Source organism: Carlito syrichta, unplaced genomic scaffold (genome assembly GCF_000164805.1).
Source record: "Carlito syrichta isolate Samal-C Ts95f unplaced genomic scaffold, Tarsius_syrichta-2.0.1 Scaffold297468, whole genome shotgun sequence".
Classification (NCBI taxonomy): Eukaryota; Metazoa; Chordata; class Mammalia; order Primates; family Tarsiidae; genus Carlito; species Carlito syrichta.
Window position 1 is genome coordinate 23,521 of NW_007241564.1, and position 8,262 is coordinate 31,782.

The window sequence follows — 8,262 nt, forward strand, 5'->3', positions numbered from 1 at the left end:
GGAGGATCACTTGAGCCCAGGAGCTCTAGGTTACAGTGAGCTATGCTTGAGCCACTGCACTCCAGCCTTGGTAACATAGCAAGACTCTGTTTCTAAGAAAAGAAAAGAAAAGGAAAGAAAAACAGTATTAGTTATAGTATTTTGTATCATAAACAGTATTTTGTATTGGTTGAATTTTCTTTGGTTACCTAAAATAAAAACTAACAGTGGTTTAAACAAGATGGAAGTTTATGCTTCCTTCTTGCCAAACTCTGTCCACATGGTGTTCAGGAGCTTCGTGGAGGTTGGCTGAGTGGCCTACGTCTCCTTTGGGCTTCACGCCAGAAAGCTGGCCATGACTGTAGATGTTATTGATCAGAACAGGGCTTTGGGTGATGGACCCTGCCCTCAGGTGAGGAGACAGGCCACGAGTTTCAGGTGCATGCTGCTCACTACCTTCATCCTTGAGTTCCCACACAGTGCTCACCAGAGCTATGAGTGACAAGCCTGGCAACAGCTAGATATCAGTATAAAATGGACAGCCCCGAGATGGAGGCCAAGAAGACAAAAGGCAGAGAAAGGAAAGCCAAGATGACAGATTTTGATCCTTTTAAATTTAGGAAGGTGAAGAAAATGGGGAAGGAAATAATCAAACATGGGATTAAAGAGCTTCAAAAGGCAGGTCTCCTGAAAGTTTCTTCCAAAAAAGTTCCTGATGCTAAGGGTGCTGCTGTAGCTGCTGCTAAAGTTTTAGCAAAAAAGATGACCACTGTGGACAAGAAAGCTCCAGCCCAGAAAGTTCCTGCCCAAAAATCACAGGCCAGAAGGCGGCGCCTCTTCCAGAAACTCGGAAGGGTCTAAAAGCTCTAGCCCAGAAAGCAGCTGCACCAGAGGCAACTGGCAAGAAAGCAGAAGAGGTTATCATAAAAGTAAATAAAGGTTCTTTTGACATCCCCCCGCCCCCTGCCAAAAAAGATGGAGGCTTATTTCTTTCTCGCATTGAAAAAACAAAGTCCAAAAATTTTCAGTCCAGGGCTGGTATGGTGGTTTACCAGGTCACCAGAGACCTAGTCTTCTTCTGGCTCATCCTGCCCCTACTCCTAATGTGCAGCTATCCTTCTCACAGCCCATGGTGGATGCTACATTGCTAGTCGTCATGCCTCCATTTAAGAAAGGAGGATGGGGAAAGGGAGGGTGAATAGAGGGTATGCTCCCTCCTGTTAAGGAGCCCTCTCCAAAGTCTCATATGACACTTGTTTACATCTCATTGGCCAAAACGCAGTCACGTGGCCATACCTAGCTGCAAAGTCGCCTGGAAAACATAGTTTTTAGCTAGGTGAAAAAGGGCTCAGCTAAAAATTGGGTTTGTTATTAAGAAAGAAGGAGGGAATAGACACTGAAGAGCAATAAGCAATTTCTAACATACATGTGAACAAAATTATCAAAAGAAGTACAAATGTAGCCAGCCGGGCTGGGTGGCTCAGCCTGTAATCCTGCACCTTTGGGAGGCTGAGGTGAGTGGATTGCCTGAGCCTGAGGGTTCGAGACCCACTGGGCAACTTGGCGAGACCTCATCTCTGCAATAAATCAAAAAATTATTAGCCGGGCGTGGTAGTGCATGCCTGTAGTTCCAGCTACTTGGAAGGCTGAGGCGGAAGGATCGCCAGAGCCCAGCAGGTCGAGGCTGCAGTGACCGGGAGCGGCCACTGCACTCTAGTCTGGGTGACAGAGTGAGACTCCAACTCAAAAAAAAAAAAAAAAAAAGAAATACAAATGTAAAAGATTTAAGGGTCAATCTTACCAACAGTCAAATATATATAAAGCATATATTAGACAGTCTCCTCTGTCAAAGATGTTGAAGGGCTGGCCAGATAAGTTATCATGACAAGCAGGAGCTGATTGTCTTTATTTTATTTTTATTTTTAAAATTTAGAGACAGGTTTTCCTCTGCAGCCCAGGCTGGAGCACCGTGATGCAATCAAAGCTTACCGGAGCCTCGAACTCGCAGGTTCAAGCAATCCTCCCACCTCAGTCTCCCAAGTAGCTGGAACTATAGGCACATGCCACCATACCCAGTTAATTTTTGTATTTGGAGCTGACTGTTTTAATAACAACTTTGAGACTGTGCACATGAACAGAATAGAGTTACAGAATAAGAAATTCCCCTGCCTCCTTCAGCAGCTCAGGGACGCACGGGAGACTTTCCAGCTGTTCCCCCAGAGACTCCCTCCAACCCCTAAGTGACATCAGATTCTGTAAATGTTGAGAAGTGAAGAAAATTCTGCACCCAGGGATTCTCTAACTAAACTATGGCCAGAATTAAATTTTAGGTGTTTTTGAAAGTTCCTTAAAAAAAAGTAATATCCTCATGCAAACTGAATCAGCAGTTTCAGAACTGAAAAAAAGAACTGCTGCCCCGTTCTTGGGGTGTCACAAACTAATCATGAAAACTAGCCACTAAAATAAGGACCAGAGTTTGGAGAGTATGGGGAGGGACAGTGTTAGGCAACCCCAAGTTACTGCTTTTGGCAATTGAGGACTTCATTTCAGCTCCCAAAGACTGTGATGCTAATGTTGCTGCCCTTCAGAAAGCACAGAGGGAAAGTGCAGAGGACATATCAAGTGGGGACTCCAAAGACTTCTTTTTTTTTTTTTGAGTTAGAGTCTCACTCTGTCACCCAGGCCGGAGTGTGGTGGCCACTCCTGGCCACCGCAGCCTCGACCTGCTGGGCTCCGGCGATCCTTCCGCCTCAGCCTTCCGAGTAGCTGGAACTACAGGTGCGCGCTACCACGCCCGGCTGATTTTTTTGATATATTGTGGAGATGAGGTCTCGCCAAGTTGCCCAGGCAGGTCTCGAACCCGCGGGCTCAGGCAATACACTCACCTCAGCCTCCCAAAGCGCGGGATTACAGGCTGAGCCACCGAGCCCGGCTCCCAAGACTTTTTAAGTTCATAGGCCTATGAAAGAGGAAGACATGGTCTCATTCTGTTATCCAGCAGTAGTGCAGTAATGCAATCATAGCATCTGCAGCCTTGAACTCCTGGCTTAAGTGATCCTCCTGCCGTAGTCTCTGAATTGGGACTACAGGCATGAGACACCATGCCCACTAATTTTTTTTGAGTCATCTTACTTTGTTTTCCAGGCTGGAGTGTGGCAGCACGATCACAGCTCATTGCAGTTTAGACCTCCTGGGCTCAGATGATCCTTCCACCTCAGTCTCCTGAGTAGCTGGAATTATGGGCCTGTACCACCATGCCTGGCTAATTTTTTTTTTTTTTTTCTTAGTTGAGGTCTCGCTATGTTGTCCAGGCTGGTCTCAAACTCCTGGCCTCAATTAATCCTGCTTTGGCCTCCCAAAATGCTGGGATTACAGAAGTGAGCCATTGCACCTGGCCAATTTTTAAAAAATTATTTTTGTAGAAATGGGGTCTTGCTATGTTTCCCAGGTCTTGACTCCTGGCCTCAAGCAAACCTCTTGCCCTGACCTCCCAAAGTGCTGGGATTACAGGTGTGAGCCACTGCACCTATAGTAAGCCCATTTCTCTTAATTTTTTTTTAGTTGGAGTCTGACTCCCTCACCCAGGCTGGAGTGCAGTGGCACACTCACAGCCACCCAGCATCAAACTGCTGGGCTCCGGCGATTCTTCTGCCTCAGCCTTCCAAGTAGCTGGAACTACAGGTGTGTGCTACCACACCTGGCTGATTTTTGATTTACTGTAGAGGCGAGGTATTGTGAAGTTGTCCGGGCTGGTCTCAAACACATGGGCTCAGCAATCCACTTGCCCCGGCCTCCCAAAGTGCTGGGATTACAGGCTAAGTCACCTCGTAGGCCCATTTTTCATAGTTATTGTGCACATTCTCCATTTCAGCCACCAGTCGCTTCTGACTATTTATTTGAAAGCCTATCTTTAACACTCACTTGTAGTTTTTGCTCTTTTTTTTTTTTTTTGAGTCAGGGCCTCACTTTGTTGCCCAGGTTGGAGTACAGTGGCATGATCATAATAATCATGGCAGCCTTAACCTCTGGGGCTCAGGTAATCCTGAGTAGCTGGGACTACAGGTATGCACCACCATACCCAGCTACGTTTTTTTTTTTTTTTTTTTTTAAGAGATCAGGTCTTGCTATGTTGCCCAGCCTGAATCAACTCTTGACCTCATCCATCTGTGTCCTTCCATCTTTTGCCAATGCTCTACATTGGCCAAACCTGACCAGAAGCCAGAGGCCAAGGAGATGGGTGATGCAGCCCATTCAGGGAGGCCTCCTAGCACAGGGCAGAGAGAGAGGATGGAGAGAAAGTGGGTTTGCAGGGGCAAATGGAAGATTAAACAAAAAGGACAATGTGATGAGTTCCGCATAATGCCTGGAACATAGTAAGTCCACAAGTCCTCAACATATGTTATTTTGGATGCTGGACTTTCTTTCTGCCTTTTTTGCTTAATGCTTACTTCCTGGTTTTCACCAGATCACGAATGGCTGAGGTAACTTCCAAGTAATCAGGTTTTGTTATCTATATTGGACTGGTCTTGAACGCCTGGGCTCAAGCAATCTGCTTGCCTTGGTCACCCAAAGTGCTGGGATTACAGGCATGAACCACCATGCCCAGTTTTTGTTCTTTTTAAATGGTTGTGGATTGGGAAACAAAATAGCAAAGTAAACAAACAGATATTTCACGGAGTCTGGGGGAGGTCGTCTTCACCATGCATGGGAAACAATATGACATAATGACTAAACTAAACATGCCTGTGCTTTGGAATCAGGAACACCTGGATTTGAGACCTTACTGTTGATCAGCTGTGTACCCTTGGACAAATTATTAAATTTCTTGTCTTAAGATGGAGTTAATACAATGCTTACCTCATAAAGTTATCTATCGTATCATCAGAACCAGTAGGAAAGATGGCATACTCAAACTGGGACTGTTTACAAAGGTGTGTGAAGAGTTTAGAAGAACCAACATGGGATAGTGAAGCAGTTTGGGAGTAGTAACATGAGGAGTTGTTACCACCTCTAGCCTGGAGGTGTGAAAGAAAGGACTAGTAAGGGGACCCAAAGAAAGTAGCTGTTGGAAAAACCTCTGGCAGGAGCTGTGGGCTCGACGGAGGATGCAGTTGTCCTGCAGCAACCTGATGGGGACTTGGGGAAATCAACTCTTGAATTCATCCTTCTGCATCCTTCCATCTCTCGCCAATGCTCTACATTGGCCATACCTGACCAGAAGCCAGAGACCCAGGAGATAGGTGATGCAGCCCATTCAGGGAGGCCTCCCAGCACAGGGCAGAGAGAGAGGATGGAGAGAAAGTGGGTTTGCAGGGGCAAATGGAAGATTAAACAGAAAGGACAATGTGATGAGTTCTGCACAATGCCTGGAACATAGTAAGTCCACAAGTCCTCAACATACGTTAAGTTATTTTGGACGCTGGACTCTTTCTGCCTTTTTTGCTTAATGCTTACTTCCTGGTTTTCACCAGATCACGAATGGCTGAGGTAACTTCCAAGTAATCAGGTTTTGTTATCTATATTGGACTGTTTTGAAGGAGTAATGAGTGTATAAAAAAGATAACCAGGGACTCTGGGGATTAGGGATGTGAAGGGAAGCCAAAGAAGGGGAGTAGGCAAGAGAAAAGGATGGGAGAAAACTGTGTTCCCTGAGGCAGGAATGAACACAAGATTATCTTACTTTAAAATCAAATTATGCATTTACTGGGCTATGATAACAGCACCTTTGCAGTTTTATAACCCAGTGAAACTTGCCAGAAAGGGATTTTAAGAAAAGCTTCTTGCCCTAAAGGTAAAACTTTGTATTTACTTCTAGGTTTTAAAACAGCACCCATGTCCTCACAAAGACAACGTAGTAGTCAAATGTCTTCACTGGGATGTCAAATTACTAGCACACTCCCATCCAGGGGCCTGGTTCAGGGGAATATTCTATTCTCTTTGGGAAATGGCTACTTAGAGTGTGTTGGTCCTCCCTTGGGATGGCTCCCAGGTGGGAAGGGAAGCCAAGAGAGTGGTCTGAGCAGTAGCTCATAGATTCAGCGTCCTTTACTCAAGCCTTCACCTGCTGCTGATTTGGCCCCTTGGGAATCTGTCTTAATTCCACAAGCTATTCTCAGTTGTCTGGTGCAGGCTCCAGAGCAGAGCATTCAAGGCCTTCTGTAACTGGCCCTGGCGACCTGCTCCTGTTCTAAGATGCTCCAGTATCCTTCTCACATTTGCTTACCCTTTGTACAGGCCACTCTCTCTGCCTGGAGAATCTACTCTCTCCCCTTCTCCAGGTTAACCTCTCCTCATCTTTCAAGACTGCTCAGGTGTAGGGGTCCTCTCTTCCGATGAGGCTTGCTGGACAGTGTCTCCTTCCCTCAGTGCCCACAGAGTATGAGAAGCCTTCTGCATGTTCTTGTTAGCCCTCTTTGATTTACTCACCCACAGCACTTACCACACAGTCTTGGTTTTCTGGCCTAACTCTCCCAATACACTGAACCCTCCTTGAGAAAAGACCTTGGTATATTCGTCTTGATTTTACCACCAGAGTGTGTGGCACACAGAGGGCACCCAATAAAGCTTTAATGAATGAATGTTTAGAGCATAATTCAGAAAATAATAAAAAAAGTGTCACATATTCCAAAGCATCAAGTTAACCAATCTATGTGTTCTAGAACATTCTTCCTCCCTTCCTGTCACTCTGACTGTCTCGCCTCTACAGCAGACAGGACAGAGAACTGAAGTTTATGATTGTTCCCCTGCTCCTTCCTCAGTCCTCTTCTCTTTTAGGTATCCCTTTAAATGCCACTTCCTCAGAGGCTGTCCCTGACAAACTTATCCAAAACAGTCACTCAGTGACTTGATTACACTTTATCATATTTTTACTTGCTAGGCAGTACTTATTGCTAGCACTAACATTTTATTTCTGTATTTGTTTTCTATTTCTACCACTAGGCTGTAGCTCCATTTGAGCTGAGACCTTGTCTGTTTACTGTTGTATGAGGGGAACCCAAAAAAGCTCAGAACTTATATATTAAAAATTGTGTATTTATTCTTATATGTTTAAACTTCAGCCATCTTCAAATTGATGAAATACACCTATCAAGATGCTTTTTCCACTGCTCAAAGTAGTTTTTGATTTTGTCAATTTCGATGTCTTTTAGTGATTCTGCCTTTTTTTGTTTCACCTCTTCCACATTGGCAAAACATTTCCCTTTGAGAATTTTTTTTCACCTGGGGAAACCAAAAAGAAGTCACTCGGGGCGAGATTGGGTGAATTGGGAAGGTGGGACATGGAGGTCATGTTGTTTTTGGTGAAAAACTGCTGAACACTCAGTATGGTACCAGCAGGTGTGCTCAGAAATCACCCATCATGAAAGAGGCAAACAAGTTGAAAGACTCTCAAAAAAAAATTCACTGAAGCCGAACACTGGCTTTCTCAACAATGCTAGCTGATGCACTGATGCCTCTGGGTTCCTAGAATACTCACCTAGTGGTGAAGCCTGTATTACAAGGTACTCACCCTCCAAAAGATAATTCAGATTGTTTTTTTTGGGGGGAGGGTTAGTCCTCCTTCGTGTATTCAGCATCTAACACAGTGTGTGGCATGTAGTGCCCATTAAATACTTGTTAAATGAATGCATGCTACTGCTTTGCATGCTGATTTAATTTGACGTATGTCTTCCATCTTTGCTGTCAGATTAGGTGCTCCAGAGAAACTCTGAAGGGCCTGGAGAGCCGTCTTGCTCATGACATTGAGGGTGGGAGGAGGACATAAGTTCTCTCCCTAGGCCAGCTGCCTGCTCACAACTTTCTTGTGGCCTGAAATTCCCCATGGAGGCCAGATGCGGAGAAACCCCAGCCCGTGTGTCTGCAGGACTCAAATGTTGAAATGTTCCTCCAGCTTTCTGTGAGAGCAGCTAGAGCTGCCCACTGCCCAGACTGACAGAGGAATGTGCCCAGAGCTCCTAGCTGGCCTGGCATCCAGCAGGAGGCAGGCACAGTGGCCAACACACTGAGGACAAATGTCTTCCTTTTCTCATATCCCGATCCTGTGAGTACATGTAGCTGCCTGACTGGGAGCAGAAACTGACCTCACCTCCTGTAGCCAGCCAGGCAGACAGAATGGCTCTCTGGCTGTGCCACAGAGCAGGGCTAATCTTTAGGAACTGCAGCTTCACTTCCTGCCCCTCCCACCCCCTGTAGAAAGTGCTCTGCCAGCTCAGTGGAGGGCCAGGTCTGGTGTCTCCCACCTGTCCTTGCCCCTTCCTTGAAGCCCTTTGGTTTACTGGAAATCAT

General features: G+C 45.7%; 1 pseudogene; it reads left to right on the forward strand.

The window, feature by feature from the left end:
* The first annotated feature begins 259 nt into the window (after window positions 1-259).
* On the forward strand, window positions 260-7,741 carry LOC103256887 (annotated as a pseudogene).
* The last annotated feature ends 521 nt before the right edge of the window (window positions 7,742-8,262 follow it).